This window comes from Cibotium barometz, chromosome 32, assembly GCF_041138505.1.
Source record: "Cibotium barometz isolate CiBa-2024 chromosome 32, ASM4113850v1, whole genome shotgun sequence".
NCBI classification, from domain to species: domain Eukaryota; kingdom Viridiplantae; phylum Streptophyta; class Polypodiopsida; order Cyatheales; family Cibotiaceae; genus Cibotium; species Cibotium barometz.
In genome coordinates this window covers 30,636,879-30,654,409 of record NC_141077.1, presented here as the reverse complement: position 1 = coordinate 30,654,409, position 17,531 = coordinate 30,636,879, and positions in this window count along the sequence as shown.

The window sequence follows — 17,531 nt, the reverse complement described above, 5'->3', positions numbered from 1 at the left end:
GTGGAATTTTCACACATCTTGAGACCTTATTCAGTTTAGTCTAGATGGGAACGTAACAGATTGCCAGTTCAGAGTCCTACCCTTGGGAATCTATGATGGAATCCTTGGATAATGTATTGGCTCCATAAGAATCAGGCTGACATTCATTGTCAATGGAACCATCTCTTTCCTTGACCTTCACGGGAATAAAGTTCAAGGAACTGGAATTTTCGGATCCCCAGTGCTACAATTAGTCAAGGCTTCTAAATTGTTAAAAGGGCTCAGAAAGAGGCAAGCTATTTATGTCGTTAAGATGAATCTGGTAGATATAAAATGCAAGGCTAAAGAACCAAAGTGGTTAAGTGAGTATGCAGATGTGTTCCCTGAAGAGCTGAGATACCTCCGACTCACGAAGTAGATCATGAGATCGAGTTAACCCCCAAAGCTCAACCATTAGCCCAGCGTGCATACAAAATGCTAGTCTTTGAAGCCATAGAACTTAAGGAGTAGTTAAGACAATTGTTAGAGCAGGGATTCGTCAGACCTAGTGTCTCACCTTAGGGTGCACCCATTCTCTTTCAAAAGAAGAAAGATGGAACGTTAAGACTCTGTATTGACTACAGAGAGGATTGAATCAATTAACAATTAAAAATAAGTATCCTATCCCTAGGATTGATGAACTTCTAAATCGGTTAAGTGGGACCCAAATGTTCACAAAGATAGATCTCAAATTCGGGTACTACTAGATCAGTATCAAGGAACACGACATCCCAAAGACAACATTCACAACACTCGCTATGGGTATTATGAGTTCACAGTCATGCCATTTGGACTGACTAATGCCCCGGCGATGTTTAATCGTCTTGGATGATTACTTGGATGATTTTGTTCGTCTTCTTTGATGACATCTTGGTATACTCAAAGAATGCTGCAGATCATGAAGATCATGTGCGTAAGGTCTTGGAAATCCTAAGGAAGCACCAACTCTTTCTCTGCTATGACCAAGTGGAATACTTGGGATTCATAGTGTCTAAAGATGGGATTTCTCCTGACCCCGCAAAGATCCAAGCAGTCGTAGATTGGCTAGAACCCAAGACGGTAAAGGAAGTCAGAGGATTCCTAGGATTAACTGGATGGTATAGGATCTTTATATCCAGGTGTGCTCAAATAGCATCCCCTTTAACTAACCTTCTCTAGAAGAGTACCCTATTTCAGTGGACTGCAATGTGTCAGAGTGCCTTTGATAAGCGAAAGACAGCCTTAGTAACCAATCCTGTCCTTAAATTGCCAGATTTTACCTAACCTTTTGAGGTAGTTACTAATGCCAGCAAGTTTTCCTTAGGCGGTGCTCTTGTTATGCAGGAAGGTCATGTAGTGGCCTATGAATCCAGAAAGCTCAGAACACATGAGAGAAATTATGCCGTCCATGACTTGCAGTTACTCTCAGTATTTTATGCTCTAAAGTTATGGAGACATTATCTTTTGGGACAGAGGTTCACCTTGATGACAGATCTTCAAAGTCTGAAGTGGATCTTTACCCAAAGGGATCTCAACATGCGTTAAAGGAGATGGATGCAAACCCTGCAGGAATTCGATTTTGAAATCAAGTATCGGCCAGGGAAAGAAAATGTGGTGGTGGCAGATGCGCTCAACAGAAAAGCCTCCTTGCTTGCAATTACAGTGGTGTCAAATCCATTGATCAGTGAAGCAAGGGAAAGAATCATGTAGGACAAATTCTTTGCCCCTATTGCTACCCTTCTGATGCAGGAAAGCAAGACTCCTCAGGAAATGAGTCAAGTTCTTGGGTGCAAATTGGATGAAGGATGCATGTAGTATAATAATCGGCTGAGAGAATGTAGGATGCATGTAGTATAATAATCGGCTGAGAGAATGGTTAGATTTACTAAAGAAGAGAGGGGAATGCCTTTTTTTCAATGAGGCATAACATCACATTCAATTTAGAGAAGACAAAAATCATAAAAAACCATAAAATGAATAGAAAAGAGAAGAATCTCCAACTTACGAAGGAATTTGAGAGCTTTCCTTTGGCTTGATGGTTTGAGGGTTCTACTCTTGTTTGAAAAAAGAGTGGCCACCAATCTTTAGAAGAGGGAAGGTCAAAAAACTAATGAATTATGAGTAAATTCACAGTTTTCTGGCTCTTGGGAGAAGTAGGGTAACAGTGCAAAAACACTATTAAGCTTCAACAAAGGGGAAGGCTTCTAGTTATAGGAAAAAGTGAGCTTCTAACCAAGCCAACTGATTCTAGAATTTTCCAGATCAGTTTGGTCAATTTTTTACAATTTTTGGATCAATTTAGTCCACTTTTTGGATCTAGTTGAAACAGGAGAGAGGAGAGATAAAAATATCTCATTATTTGGGAGTTTAAAACTCATTCAAGCATTGAAATAGGCGCCTCCTTCATGAGGGGAATTCCCCCATACTGAGGTGTCAAAAATGCATCATTTCATCTACTAAATATCTCTCTTTTTTAACTATTAACCTTGTCCTACTCTTCATCTTATGTGAGTATTTACTCATTTTTGGGGGATTTTCCTTTTATTCTTCTATTTTTCTCCTCCCTACATTTGGATGAATCTTATTGGTCCATAGGAACCTTAATTTAAAATTTTGAAAAAATCTTGACCCCCAGGATAATGCCTCTTGAACAGATTATACTTAATTTCTAATGCACCTTCTGAAAATCTTTTTGAACTTCTATTTTTGGGGAACTTATTTTAATAAGATGAGGTATTTTTCTATCCAAAAATATTTAAAAACTGAATTACCACTCTCTAGAAGATTTTCTCTCTCTAAGCCAAACTGGTAGAAACAAGATCTTTTATATTTCTGAAGAGGGATTTGATCACAGGGGAAGATGCTGGACATCTTGAGAGGCTGGGGAGGAATCTTATAATTTTTGTGGTAGTTGATAGACTAACCAAAGTTGCCCACCATCTGATTCCAGTGAAAGAGACATACCCTGCAGTGGATGTTGCCAAAGTTTTCCTTAAAGAGATCTTCAGATTGCATGGCTTACCCAAGAGGATAGTAAGTGATAGAGATCCCAAGTTCACGTCGAAATTCTGGATTGCATTCTTCGAAGCAGTAGGAACTTTCTTGGATCTCAGTAGTACAACCTATCACCTTAAAACAGATGGCCAGACTGAAAGCGTGAATCAGGTAATAGAAGATATTCTTCGGTCATGATGTGGTAGGGAACCCAAGAAGTGGTTAAGCCATTTGCACTTGGTTGAATTTGCTTACAATGCTTCTTATCATCGAAGCATTGGGATGAGCCCTTTCAAAGCTCCATATGGACAAGATTGCCTTACACCATTGACTTGGTCTCGACCCATTGATCAGAGTCAAGATGTCCAGACAAATGCTTGATGACATGGACCAGCAAATGCAATCAATCCATAAAGATATTAAGGCAGCCCAAGATAGGCAAAAGCAATATGCAGATAAAAAGAGATCAGAGAGAGAGTTTGAAGAATCAAATATGGTCTTCATTCGAGTATGACCAAAAAGAAGTTCCTTATCTTTAGGGAAGTACAAGAAGCTCTCTCCCAGATACTATGGACCGTGTGTTGTTATAAAGAAAGTAGGCGATCTAGCTTATAAACTTCTTCTGCCTCCCCATCTCAAGGTACATAATGTATTCCATGTCAGTTTGCTTCAGAAATATGTACCCCCAGCCCGAGTCATGTGCTTGATGTTAAACAATTGATTTCTCTGACTCAAGGCCAGATGTACTCCATCAATCCTTGACATTCGAGAAAAGGTTCTCAGCAGGAGCAGAGTCCTCACAGAGTTTTTAGTTAAGTGGAAGTTCTTCCCTCTAGAAGACGCCACCTGGGAGAAAGAAGAGATGGTAAAAGATTACCCCCACTTTGCGAGATGAGGACATCTCGCGTTTTTCAAGTGGGAGAGGATGTAAGATTCCTCCTTAGCCTAAATAATGAATAAGGTTTTACCTGAATCCCTGTAATCATTCCCTATTTCAGAATACAAGAAAATATTATTTTTTCTTATTTTTACCTAGAGAGAGAAAATTCTAGAGAGAGGTAATTTCATATTGAGATAATTTTAGATATAAAAATTCTCCTAATATCTAAAATATATTTCCCTGAAACAAAAGTTCAAAATAAATTCTCCAATGTGCATTAGGAATCAATTAAAAATGATATAAGGGACCTTAGCCTAAGGGTCTAGATTTTCAGAAATTTCTAGATTATGGTCCAATTAAGGTTCCTATGGGCCAATAGGATTCATCCAAGTGTTGGGATGAGATAAATCCAAAGAATAAAAGAAAATATCCAAAAATGAGTAAATGCTCACATAAGATGAAGAGTTGACTAAGTACAAGGTTGCTTAGTTAAAAATTAAGAGATATTACTAAAAAAAAAAGAGATATTTTAGAAAAATGATGAATTTTTGACACCTTGGTAAGGAGAGGGGGACCTTTGAGGTAGGCACCTCCTTCACATTTGTGGAAGGATTTTAAATTCAAAAAAAATATGATATTTTTATCGCTCCTCTCTCTTGGATCAAAAGGTGACCCAAACTGGTCCAAATCTTATCCAAATTGAGTCAAACTGAACCTGGAAAATTCTAGAACCCAGTAGGACTCAGTTAGTGGCCTCCCTCACCTATAAATAGACCCTCTATTCTCATCTGTGAGCTATACCATGCCAGTATTACATTAAAATAATCATATTTTCTATTATTCCTTAAATTTCATCTACTTTTGGGGAGCTTGGAGCTTCTCTCTCTCTTCAATAACTCTTGGAGCTCTCTTCTCCACTTGTTAAACCAATTGATTAGTTGGGGTCTTCACTTCTAGAAAAAGAAGCAAGCTAATCATTGCAGTAAGAATAAATTTTATGGTTGTTTTTGTTAATTTTCTCAAATGACTTCTCTTCTCAACCCCTCTCAAGCTTGAGAAGTTTTCTAATTAGTTGTTTTAAATTTAAATCAAGCTTTCCCTAAGAATCTTAATGAAAAATCAAGAAAAAGTTAATCTTTATGCTTATTTAGAATGATTTCTTATGTATATCTCTCTCTCTCTCAAAAAGAATAGTCATTTCTATGACTAATTCTTTAGCAAAAGAATGCTTCTCTTTGATAATTTCTTATTCCAAAACCAAACTCTAGGCTTGTTAAGCTAGAGAATAAGAAAATGATATTTTTATGATTTTGTGCTAACAAAATAATGGTTAATTCTTTTAGATTATTTATAAGTAGTCAAAAACTACTTTGATTGATTCTAAATGAGAAATAGATTATCCTATCAATTTTGGGAAAAGAGAAATAATGGAATTAGCTTAATCTAATGGATTAGTCATAATTAAGTTTATGATTATGGTTAAAATTATGATTTAAATCCATAGTTTAGATTTAAGCTTAAAAATAGATCTTCTATCATATTTTCATTACAATGTTTTATTCTTTTAAGAAAAAAATAAAAATTATTAGTAATAGCAAAAGCTATGATAAAATGTTTAGAAAATAATACATATCTTATTTTATGCATAAAGCTAAAAGAGGACTTACTACCATATTCTAGGATTGGACATCCTATCCAAAAAGAATGATTTTCATCATATTCATGGGAAATAAATTTTAAGTATTTATACATAAATATTTAATTAAAAGAAAAGAGGAATTTTTTGTAAATTTATTTTATGCATAAAAATTTTTTAAATGATAAAAGAGGAATTCCCATGACATTTGGAATTCAATCATTTAAATACAAAAAGATAAATTTTTGGCATATTTGAAATAATGGATATTTTTATTTAATTTAAAAAAAGAGAAATTTTAGATAAATTTATTTTATGATAAAAGAGAAATTTTTCTAAATGTAAAAAGAGAAATTTTAAGTATATAAAAAATGAATATTTGTATTTAATTAAAAGAAGAATTTTTATGGTATTTTAAGTAGAGAAAGGTTTAAATTAAATTTTGGTGAGACCAAAGAGAAATTTTCACCATAATTCCACTTAGAAACTTAGGGTTAATAATTAAATTGGTAGAAAGAATATTCTTAGATATTTTAGGTAGTTAAATCATCAAATTGATATTTACCCAAAATTAGATTAATGGAAGAAGAGTATTTTTCATTAAAAATTTGATATTCTCATATAGAACCATTTCTTAATCTATTATGGTTAGGAAGGAATGAAATTCATAAAGTTAGAATTTTCCTTACAGTTAGAAGTTTAGTAGATTTGTATCTGAAGAAAATCCTTAGAAATCAAAGTTGGAAGTAAACCGAATAATTTTGGTTAGACCACGACTGTGAGAGGGGCGACCAGTAAACTACTTGCCCATCTCTCGAATCTGAATCAAGCAAAAGCCTCGTGTGACCAATTCCAAATCTTGACACAAAGAATAGGCTACCGTTGAATTAGCATAGTTTTCTCTTAACCGAAATCACCAAGAATCTAGTTGAAAATTCAGTCAAATAATGGGTAGATTACCCTGATGAGAGATCAATGATTCTCATTAAGAAAATCTAGATTAAGGAAAAAGGGTTTTGTGAAACCAATCTTGATCCGAAAATTCTACTTGCATAGAATCTCTGTTTTCTTTTTAAAGGACTGTTTTATGCCAGAATGCTAGAGGAAGCATTTGGTATGTGTTTAACTAAGGAGAGACTCACTGGAACAGCTGGCGAGGAGTCATCGAGGGACGTCGTTCGCGGCAAAGCTTGTTGAGGTCTTGACCAGCCTCGGTATGGTTAAAATGGTGCGCTTCCGGTACGATGGGTGAGGACCAACGAAGCGGTCCCTAAGTGAAGCGCTAGGACACCTAAGTACGATCCTAGAGGATTATCCTAGAGGATTATGACCAGGTGATGTACGGACTCACGGTTGTTTTAGGACACCCATGCATACGTCGAGGAAGATACGGATGAACTGAAAGGAATTACTTTTGTGAACTGAATTTTGATATTGGATCTCGTTGTTGGTTGATCAGCTAGTCTTCCGGATGATATATTTTGTAAAATAATGGACTCAATATTTTGGAGGATTATGATCAATAATACTATGATTTCATTGAAAGATTATTTTAAAGACAATAAAATATGTTAAAATGGCAATTTTATATTGGGTGTGTAAGTGGTATGACTACCTTGAATTTTGCTCGAAGCGTTAGCTAGGGGGCTAGGGAACTCTTTTCCTATACATAACTAAAGTTTTATAAAGGAATCCCACCAATATAGTGGTTGGGTTGTTGGCTAACCTATGGGTTGGTTGGAGTTATCGAGGGATTCCTGTGATACAAATAGTTACGATTAAGTTACATTAGTTAGACTAAGTCCTAGGAAGACCCTCGTTCTGTGGAAGGGAATCAACGGCTGTGCCTCGCAAAAGGAGAAAAAAAGTGGTGATTCTATGGACCAAGTGCAAGTCTCTTCCTTGATCTGACCATGTGACTTTCGAGTTCGGTCAGATCAGTTTGGTTAGTTAAGACTTTGACTCGATAGATCAATTCTCCCGTTAGATGATTTTCCTGGTGGAATCGCATGTGCCTTCCGGGCGAGGAAAGTTTTTTCGGATTCGGTTTCGGAAGAACCGTCGGGCTAGTCTCTTGTCCGGATATATACATGGTGGGCGAGGCCCCGAGTGTGGATCCCTGCCCCACGTGAGAGACTAATGCTACTTCCACCGCTTGCGCCCTCGAAGGGGGCATTCTCGGAGGGGGCGGGGGTCTCACAAACCCCAAAGTGGTTTTTCATAACCATGAATATCTGAGATATTCACATCAGAAAGATGTCAGTACTTTGAATGAGCTCGACTTCACAAGCTGCCAGCCTTTGTCTCAGTGGAGTTGCTGGTTGTGAGTCAGGACATAAATAGTGAGCATACAACTAGCTATTCATTCTCATTATCTTTCTACAGTTGAGACCTGTGTAAGAACTGGCATTCTTATACCATTCACTCAAACAATTCTCTAAGGCTAACATGTATCCCAATAGGCTTGGCTCAATTTGGCATGGAGACATAAGCTTTACCTCAACAAACCAAAAGCTTCTTTTGTACTTTAGGCTTGGCTCAATTTGGCATGGAGACATAAGTTTTACCTCAACAAACTAAAAGCTTCTTTTGTACTTTGGCTGGCCTCTGATCTTCTACATCATTCGATCTCACATGTTTTTGAGACGTGCTAGTTTCTTCTTGGGGTGAGGCTTTGTCAAGTTATGGTATAAGCACGAGCTTCAATTGCAGGTTCGACTTCCTTGATGTCCTTCAGTCTTTGCCTTTGGGCCCTCTACCCTTGATAACTTTTCATCCTCATCTATCACTTCCACTTTCAAGAAGAAATGTGGCGGAGATATTTGTCCCACTTCTCTGTGTACCTCTTCTATCTATTGGTGGTCTGAGGGCTCTTCTTGGTTTTCAATAGGAGTCTCTTGAAAGGGAGTGACGTGAAGTAGCTATTGCTGGGATGGCCTGGGAGAGGGTGGGGGTTTCTCTAAGAATAAGACAAACTCTATCTCTGTTGTAAGCTCGGGCCCATCAACCATGATAGAAAAATAGAAAAAATAGATAAAAGACACAAGATTTTAAATAGATGGTATAAGTTCCAAGTAATGGGGCAGCTGAGCTATTAATGGGTGCTTGCAACACGTGTCAAGCTATCAATGCTTAGTTTTTTCCTCCGTGAAAATCATTTTCATGGTTATGAAAAAGTCAGATTTTCACACCAAAAATATTTATTTCATTTTATTGTTTGTTGAATTGATACAGATATTTCTCACATCCTCTAGAGTTCTTTTGTCATCTCAATGCACTATTTTGATGTACTTGTTTGGGCCCGAAAAACTCAAGATTCTCATGGACGCGTGAGAATCTCTTGGTTTTTCACGTCAAAAATTCTTTTGATTTTTGTGAATCTGAGTTAAGATTGTGACTTCTCATGTTACTCTAGCACTTTCTATGTGATTTTCTTAGCTCGTGACCTAATCTGTGTTGGAGTGAAAACTCAAGATTCTCACGGTCATGAGAATCTCCTGGTTTTTCACATCACCAAATTTTTTGAATCTGATTTCAGACCCCAACTCCCCAAGTCATACTGAAACATGGTGTATGATCCTTGTTGTCTTTGAGTCGATATTTTTGGGCATGAAAAACATTGCTCCCTTATTTGATGAAATGAGACTTTGCTCCTTATTAGAACTGCCAGAGCCTTTGCCTTGCAATGCGTCTTCCTATTAATGTCAACCTCTTGTGCTCTCAAAATATTGATCAAAACCCATTGCTCCCTTTTTTGAGAAGCTCTACCAAGGATCGCCAAATGCACCATCACTATTAGCAAACTTTACAAAACTTAGTTGATGGAAGCCTCTTTCCCCTCATCTCTTGGTAATAACTGACTACAAACTACCTTGAAATTTGTAGTAAACTCATTGTTTTGAGATTGAGCATGAATATGAAAAACTTGGGTCTACATATCCATGCAAAGGAGTACACATTTCAACCACCATCGAGTGTTAGCTTGCGCAGCATTTGGTGCTCTCTAGCACATAATTTATTTAAAAAAATTATATGACGATTGGCCACTGGTGTCAACAAATACACTTTTCCTATAACAAACTTCTCTATATCTACTATATAATTCATAATCACATAATAAACGACTTCACAACACCAACTATCTTGTCAACACTGTGCCAAAATGGTATTGAATGAATCAAATTCACAGAGGGGATGCAAAAGTAACACAAAGACTTCCTCCTCCTTATCCATAGTTACATCCACCCCTATGAATTGATCCATGGAGCATAAAATCTCATTCAAATGTGTTTAGGTCCCTCTTTGGTCATCTCAAGCTGATAGAACTTATTTCAAAGAATCAAGCATACTGCAGCATTTGTTTGCCAAAAAATGGATCGAACAAGATCCCAAGCTTCACTAGTAGTATTTGCAGCTTCTTTGGTGTATTTGACCTTCAACCAACCCAAGAAAGAGATTACTTGGCAGGACCAATACCGCAAGGCGTCCTCTACCTCCCCCAACACGCCCATGCAGAGGTTGCAGAGGCAATCATTATGACAGTGAATGCCCTCGTCGACCCGCACAAAGTCGGGTTACCACCGTTCAGGCCCAAGGGCAAGAAGATAATTATGAATGGATGGATCGACTCAGAATCACTGAGATTGAGGATGCAAAAACATCATCTCGACGAGGCGATAGCCCACCAACAAGGGTAGGCGCAGTGCAGGCAGTACCAAAATGCATGGCAGCACAGTTAGCGTCAGTACAAAATGATGTTGGATACGGGGGCCACCCATAATTTCATCACCCCAAAATGCGCTAGGAAGCTGGGAGTGAAGGTATGCGACTCCACTAAGCTGTCAGTGTCGTTTGCACAGGGACAAGATGACAATGTAAAGATGGCATACAATGTGCAGGTGCAGGCAGGCGCATGGAAAGCGCGGCTGGATTTTATAGTTGTGCCAATGGATACTTTTGAGGTGATTGTCGGGCTCACTTGGGTCGACAAATATCTCATCGCCTTTATGGGAAAAGGTGTAAATAACATGATATTAGAGGTGTAGATATGCAGGGTGCAGGAGTCAATGTGCCATGTATCCGTCCTCACTCGGGGGATAGAATAGTCAACAAGAACGTTGGAAGCAAAATCCAAAACACTCCAATGTATGCAGCAGGGGGGGCAAGTAATGCTCGCACAGCAACAACAGATTGCCGTGGCAAGGAGCCGAAATGGTGCAGTGCAAAAAAGCAGGCAGAGAGGGCAGCCAAGCAAGGGTGCCAAATACACTTATGCATAATGAAGGCACAGGATGCACATCCCGAGACAAGATGCAAAATTGGCGAAGCAGAAATACACGAAGTGTTGAGGGAGTTCCAAGATGTCTTGCCCGAAAAATTGCCAACCGGGTTACCGCCAAAACGATCAGTGGATCACAAAATAGAACTCTTGCCAGGACAGTCCTCCGGCTAAAGCTCCATATAGGATGGATGCTACTAAGCTCAAGGAGCTCAAGGTACAGTTAAATGAACTGGCCGAAAATGGTATGGTGCGCTCCAGCAAGTCACCGTATGGTGCACCTGTGCTGTTTGTCACAAAGAAGGACGGGACAGCCAGGTTATGCACCGATTACAGAGCTCTGAATAAAATTACCATCAAGAATCGTTACCCCGTACCAGTAATGGAGGAACTCTTAGATCAACTGGCGAGAGCAAAGTTCTTCAGTCGGATCGATCTACGATCCGGATATCATCAGATACGAATTGCCAAAGATGACATTGAAAAAACGGCATTTTGCACAAGGTATGGAAGCTACAAGTGGCTGGTATTGCCATTTGGGCTAACCAACGCCCTGGCCACCTTTTGCACGATGATGAATGATATTTTCAAAGAGTATCTAGATGAATTTTTGATCATTTATATAGATGATCTACTCATATACAGCAAGACTTTGAGTAAGCATAAAGAACACCTAAGCAAGGTTCTTCAAACATTACAGCATCACAAACTATATGCCAAGCCCGAAAAATGTGAATTCGCAGTCACCGAAGTGGAATTTATGGGCTTCGTCGTCAACCAAAAAGGGGTGCAGGTAGACCCCAAGAAGATAGAGGCCGTGGTGAAATGGAATGCACCCCGAACTGTGCGTGAAGTTCGCGAGTTCGTAGGCTTCACACAATTCTGTAGAAAATTTATCAAAGATTTTAGCAAAATCGCCACCCCACTCACTGATATAACTAAAGGCATCAGGCCTTTTAAGTGGACGGATACAGAAAAGGATGCTTTTGAACAAATGAAAATCGCCATGTGCAGTACCCCGGTGCTTAAGCTTCCAGAATTCAACAAAGAGTTTGAAATCCACACAGACGGATGGGGCCCTTGGAGGAGTATTATTACAAGATGGGCACCCTGTGGCGTATGAGTCTCGCAAGTTCAGCGATGTAGAACGCCGATGGACCACGCATGAAAAGGAAATGCAAGCAGTGGTCCATTGCCTTAGGAAATGGCGTCATTATGTGCAAGACAAACACACAAAGGTTCTTACAGATAACATATCTCTCAAGTACTTTCAGACGCAACCCAAGTTGTCACCAAAACAAGGCAGATGGCAGGATTTCATCGCAAATTTTGACATTGACATTATTCACAAGCCGGGAAAGCAAAACTTGATGCCAAATGCTCTGAGTCGTATGCCGCAATTGAATGTAGTGAGTGTGGCAAATGGGGCACTATTAGACAAAATCAGGGATGCTCAGAAATTAGATGCAGCAATCATTCGCATGGCCACGGACTTGCACAATGGTACCTCAGCCCCGTGGGTTTATTTGAACTTAACGATGGAATACTCTACGCCCACCAAAAGGTATATGTACCCAATGACCCGGACCTCAAAGCCATGCTACTTTGGGAAACCCACGACTGTAAGCTGGCCGGGCATGGTGGGCAGAAGCGCTCGCTCGAGCAGCTTCGACGTCATTTTTTCTGGCCACGCATGATGGAAGATGTCATCGAATATGTTCGCACATGTCCAGCCTGTCAACTCGTGAAGGCACAACGAATCAAACCAGCTGGTTTACTGAAAACCATGCCTGTCCCGTCAAGGCCGTGGGACATTGTAAGTATGGATTTTATTGTGGATCTCCCGGAGTCCCATGGGTACAACACCATATTTGTGGTAGTGGATTATTTTTCTAAGCAAGCACACTTCATTCCATCAAAACCACCTCTCACGGCCTATCAGACTGCAAAGCTATATTTTAGTCAGGTGTTCAAATACCATGGGCTGCCAACGGCTATAGTGTCAGACAGGGACAGTAGATTCATGAGCAACATGTGGAGATAACTGTTTAAGTTAATGGATACACAATTACGCATGTCTTCAGCCTATCACCCGCAAACAGATGGTCAAACGGAGCGAATCAATCAAGGCATAGAAGACTATATTCGCAATTATGTTCGTGCAGATCAGAAGGATTGGGCAAATTAGTCATGAAACAAATTGTTCTACATTGGATTTTATTCATACAAAGCAACATAACAAATGCAAGCTTCATGTGCTACAAACTTGATCTATGTTTTTTTATAACATGAGAATGCTTCATATGCCTTATACTATCGCTACTTAAGCTACCACCGTAAAGTTTCCTCCTCACAATGTAGTAGCAAAAGATAGAGGCAGTGAATATGAAGATGAGTGGGAAGTAACATTGTTTCGAGCCTATAATCTACGCTAAATGTACCTCTCCCTCACACAAAAATGCAAGCAATTGTTTGTTCACTCTCTCAATCAACTAAGTTGAGGATCAACCCCATTCTCAGTCAAGGAAAGGAATGATAATGCTTCTTTTCCTATCAAGCAGAGGTCATCCCCACTTATAATGAGAAAGTAATTTCACTCTCTTGCACACAAAAATAGAAGCTCTCTCTCTTCCTCTCTACACTCAATGTGCCACTTAGGAATGAAGATTGACAACTCTAGCTTTAACAACCCTCATTAAAGAACATCTCTCTCTCTCTCTCTCTCTCTCTCTCTCTCTCTCTCTCTCTCTCTCTCTCTCTCTCTCTCTCTCTCTCTCTCTCTCTCTCTCGTGCCACTCAAGGTGAGGGTTTAAAAATGAGGCTCACAAAGCAAAAAAATTCTCTCTCTCCCAATGGGATTGCCACTCACATGGAAGAAGGAAAGCGCTAACACAAAGAAACACTCCTCACAAAGGATTTACATGTTATTTTGGCTCTCTCTTTTCAATCCATTATGCCACTCAAATGAAGTAAATGTAGAGGAAAAATGAAACTCCACAATGCACTTCACCAAGAAAGCTCAGCTCTAACTACTCACATTCACAAAGATGCTATAACTCACACATTGGACTTCACCAGCTCAAACTACCCACATTCACTAAGATGATCCATCTCACACATAGAAGCACTCCCAAGGAAGGGAGCAATAATACCAACTTAAAATGAAGCTCACTAAGCAAGGATTAATGTTAAAAAATGGCGATTCACGTACCGCTACACACGCATAGATGTGTAGACTAATCCTAGCAGGTAAAGCACACTACTAATGAAGAATCGTAATCACATGAGGATACACATAACTATGAGTAGAGCAGGGGAAAGAGCACATTCACAAAGTAACACTAAGCCTTCATTAATCAAAACCGTGGTATACATAAAGTAGGGCTCTCACACCACCAAATAAGTGTGTATAGGCCTCCTATGATTCATTCCACGATACCAAGCTACAATAAGAATGGGCCATTCTTACAAGGAATGAAACTATCATGTTTTGTGTTACCCGTTACCACCACTTTTAGCCTCTACTTGTCACATTTTCCCTACTAAAGCTCAACTTCCCTCTCTCTCTCTCTCTCTCTCTCTCTCTCTCTCTCTCTCTCTCTCTCTCTCTCTCTCTCTCTCTCTCTCTCTCTCTCTCTGGGGGGTCACCTCAAAACCACTACAATTTTTTTAGTTGTGTAACTGTACCTAACCTAGCACATAGAGTTTGAGCTTCTTCTTGCTCGTACACAAGTATGGCCTTTAACCCAAGTGTATAAGGGAGAGTTGGTGAAGGAATGTAGGAGGACTTGTGTCGGCTTATTGATGAAGAGTTTAGCTAAATAATAATTAAATAGTCCTAATCACACAATACAATTCTTAATCACTTTCTCAATCAAAGCTAGAATCCTTCGATTATGTATAATTCTCTCAATTAGTGCAGGTGGTTCCTCAAATGCATCATTGCTTACATCAAATAAAATCTCTTAGCTTCTACGCCCTCTTTACATTCACTTCTCACCAAATAATCTTAGAGCAAATTAACCATTCATATAAAAAACAATAACTTAGAAGAATACTTACCTTCCCTCACTCATCAACAAGGAGAACACACACGTCCCCTTATATCACAAATGCTAAATACACAACATCAATAAACTCAAAGTACATGCAAACCCAGCAATTACATCTCTCTCTCTCTCTCTCTCTCTCACGTGCACACATGTGCGTGCACGTGCAACACAAACTCACCATCTCATATTTTAAAAGATGAAGTATTCATTTTTCTTTCTAAGCCCATCGCCCCAAAAAAGAGTGAGCTTGCAACCTTAGCAAAAAGCACACATGATCAAAACCCACTAGTCCTTCCTTGGACTAATTAGTATATACTCTATTGAATTGACTCACCTAATTCACCTTGTATTTCTTTGTTATTTTATGCATCTCCTATTGCGGATTGTATAAACATTTTACCTTCTTGATCTTATAGCCTAAGAAAACTCTCTCTCTCTCTCTCTCTCTCTCTCTCTCAAGCACACATCTGTGGAGAGGGAAAGAACACAATTTAATTAATGTGTTGTAGAAGACCATAAGATTCTATTAAGCTAGGGTGGATCAAAGCAAATTATAAACTTTATGATTGAAAATTTCATTAAAACAAACATATAATAAGATAAGCTTAAATAATAGCACTATTCAAGGCAACAAACTCACAATGATTCTATTAAATCAAGTCCTTAAAATGAACAATTCATTGCATCAACTTATAGCTCAATGAAGAAGCTTCTAGACCCCAAAATATCTCCCCACGATACACTGTTCTAAAATATCTCAATCGAAGCTAGAATCCTTTAATTATCTATCATTCTCTCAATCAGCCCATGTGACTTCTCAAATGCATCATCGCTTACATCAAATAGACTCTTAGCTTCTTTACCCTCTTTACATTCACTTCTCACCTTAAGGCAAATTAACCATTCACATCTTAGAAGAAGACTTGCCTTTCCTTCCTTATTATTAACAAGGCGAACATGCATGTTTAAAAGTTTAAAAGATCAAGTATTCATTTGCCTATGTAACCTCATTGCCATCTTTAAGAGTGAGCTTGTAGCCTTAGCAAAAAGCCCACATGATCAAAGCCCACTAGTGCTTCCTCAAATGGATCATGCATATACTCCATTAAATGGACCTACCCATCACCTTCTTTTCTTTATTTCTCTAAGCTTCTCCTACTACGGATTGTAGATACATCTTACCTTCTTGGTCTTAAGGGATACAATTAGATCCAATCTCAAAAGCAACAACCCCCATCTCTCTCTCTCTCTCACACACACGCACACATATAATAGCACATATACCCACTTGCATACTTGTATAAGCACTAGTATGCATCCATGGAGAGAGGAGGAAAGAAATTTTATTAATGCCTTACAGGAGACCATAAGGGTCTATTAAGCTAGGTTGGATCAAAGCAAATTATGAAGTTTATGATTGAAAATTTAATTTAATCAAAGTAATATTAAAATAACCTTAAATAACAGCACACTAATCAAGGCAACAAACTCATAATGACTATTTAATCAAGCTCTTCAAATGAGCAATGCCTTACATCAATTTATAGCTCAATGAAGGAGCTTCACACTTCAAAAATCAATCTCTCTCTCTCTCTCTCTCTCTCTCTCTCTCTCTCTCTCTCTCTCTCTCTCTCACTTTTTTTTTTTGTAAAGCTTCATGTCATTAATTACAGGTCTCAAAACGAGGAAAACCCACTAAAAAGACCATTTACAAGGGAGATTAGTTGAGTGTTCACTATGTTCATTGTGAACATAGTTAAACATCTAAAAAACAATCTGTAAAAAGAGCATACAGAGATGAGTCAATCTCATGAAGAGAGAGACAGTCATATAAAGATTGCTGAAGAGAGGAACGGAAGAATGAGTAAGCATCCAAATGAGGCCCAGCAAAAACTATCCTGGTAGTCCATAAAGCCCAATAACGAACCCAATCAAAGAAGACTTTATAGGATCTAAGGGGTGATGGGAGAAGACCGAAGATCCAAAAGTATTTCCCAAAGGGTGCCTGTCGGAAGCGGGCTCTCAAACATGCAGCAATCTGATCCAAAAAAGTCTTGGTGAGAGGACAACTCCACAAAAGATGAAAGACTATCTCTTGAGAAGCACCACAACTATGACAGGTTGAAGGTGCCAAAAGTCGCCTAGCCAAGAAAAGCCCGACTGGCAAGACTCCAATCAAGCATCTCCATAAAAAAAGTCTACTTTTCAAAGGCAGACTGCATTTCCAAAGAGAATGAAGCCGCTGTTTCCACCAAGTCTGACTTTTATGAAGATGCCAAATCTGATTCGCATGTTCTTGAACCCAAGAGGCAGGCAACAAGAGATGATATATCGAACGAACCGAAAGTTTAGCCATTGATAAAGGGCCTCGTGCAGGTTGTTCTCTTCTAAGGCTCCAATCAACCAAACGATCAGAACGATCCAAATCTGCAATTGGTTCAAAAGGAGCAAGAAGCTGTCGAATAAGCTGCCAGATTGTTCTATAATGCATTCCCAGACCACATTTTCTGGCGGCAACCACAAAAGAAAGCACATGGCCACCAGCATCCAAAACATCATCAATAAGATAAACTCCTTTCTTTGAAAGGAAATATGCCTTCCTAGGCTCACGTAGAGCCAAGGGTACATCAAAAGCCTTTGACCAATGAATACTCTCAAGGCGAAACGAAGAAGATTGCCCATTAAGCCTAGGAT